Source organism: Nicotiana attenuata, unplaced genomic scaffold, assembly GCF_001879085.1.
Source record: "Nicotiana attenuata strain UT unplaced genomic scaffold, NIATTr2, whole genome shotgun sequence".
Taxonomy (NCBI): domain Eukaryota; kingdom Viridiplantae; phylum Streptophyta; class Magnoliopsida; order Solanales; family Solanaceae; genus Nicotiana; species Nicotiana attenuata.
In genome coordinates this window covers 1-1982 of record NW_017674163.1, presented here as the reverse complement: position 1 = coordinate 1982, position 1982 = coordinate 1, and positions in this window count along the sequence as shown.

The following is a 1982-nucleotide window of genomic DNA, read 5'->3' as shown; positions in this document are numbered from 1 at the left end:
AACGTAAACGGAGGGTATAATTGCTCTATTTTCAATAGTTCAGAGATATATTTGACCTTTTTCCGTATAAAATAATACTTTTTTTGCTGAGTTGAAAAGGTCCGAATATGGCCCTACACTATTAAAAATAGAGCAATTATGTCCTTCGTCTGCATTTGGGTACAAAAGGAGGGCACAGTTTTGTACCCAAATACCCACATCAGAGAAATGTAAAAATGAAATTTGTGATAGTAACTTATGGATGTATCGATATGCGATTGCAAATTAAAAGTAGGAAGACGAAACGAAAATTTTTCACTATTAATAACTTGGTACTCTAATAATAAGATTTCGCATTAAGAATTGATATTACAATGTAAAAGGTCATTTTATTACGGATACATCAATGATGAACAATGGCATTGTATCCTTTGGGTAGATCCGGATTCGGTCCCTCTAACAGAGTATTGTTTGGTTATCTTACATGCTAAGACTTAGGAGTTCAAAGAATATAAAAATCAAATCACACGAATTTGATCTAGTAAGAAAATAATAAGTTGTGATCAGCTGGCCGGAGGGATTTTCCGGTGAGATCTCTCGTCATCGTAGTAATTACTACACAATAGATATGGCACGACATTCCTTTCCCTTTTTTTTTTTTTTTTTTTACAGAGAAGACTTTTTCTCAAACATGGATTTTCAACTCAGCAAAAATATATTATTTTATATGGAAAATGGTCATGCCCCTGAACTATTGAAAATAGAACAATTATGCCCTCTGTTTGTGTTTGGTAGGGGTGTTCACGGTTCGGTTTGGCCGGTTTTTGATTAAAACCAAAACCAAATCAATTTAATCGGTTTTTAAAATTTTAAAACCAAAACCAAACCAAATTACATACAAACCATCGGTTTGGTTGTTGTTGGTTTGGTTCGGTTTGGTTCGGTTTTTCGGTTCCTAGTAAGCTAATGATAAGTCGATTATAGTAAAACAACACTAGACAACAATCTGAAAATAATTTGCTAAATTTATGCTTTTTTATATATTTATTTCGGAACTGAAAGTTTATTTACCTGTTTATACGAAAAAAATGAACAAAAAAAAAACTAAAAGTTTACTTTCTCAAGCTTTAGCTACTATAGTCTTGCAATTTGAGTTTGCTTTCTTTACTCTTGTCGTAGATTTTTTTTTCTATCTCTTTTATTAGGAAAAAGTATGTGTGTAGGTTAGAGAATTAGATCCTCTTAAGGAAAAGAAAATTGGCCGATTCCTGTTGCGGCCAAACGCACACGCAAGTATACGTGGTCGTCAAGTAATAAAGTGACTAAAAGTCGGATGTCGAACCCACGAGGACTTATGATCAACTATTAACTAAATTAGACTATCCTAATTATCTATACAAGAATTAAACCAAGAAGTATTTGATTTTAAACTAATTATACTAAATAAAAACAAATAATGAACTTTAAACAGAGGAAACGAGCAGATTTTTATGATATCAATGTAATGAAAACGATCCAGGGTTATGGGCTATCTAACATTCCTATTGTATTCTTCAATTGAATTGACTAACTAATTTATCTAGTTTATTGGTTGACAGGGTTAATATTGCTCATAAGAATCTGTCGAGTTCTTACTCGCCTATTCAAGCTAACCTAACTCCTATATGTCTATGGAATTAGAATCAATAAGAACGCATTTATAATTCCTGTAAATCAACCAAGCAAGGCAATTAGGTATATGTCTATCCTAACCGCGAATCCGTTCCCCGAGGCCCAGGTTCAAGAACTTGCTCTACTCAATCCTATATGCAATCTAGAATTCCTACTTTCGAGTTCAATTCAAGATTCTTAGATAGTATTCAATTGGTGATCAAGCAATCAAATAATTAAGTGCAGGATTGAATAAATAAACCAATATGATAAACTAAGAAATCAAAATCAATATCCGAATAACAATAGTCATGAAAGAACCACAACCCTAGAACGTGAAGTTTAGCTCCACA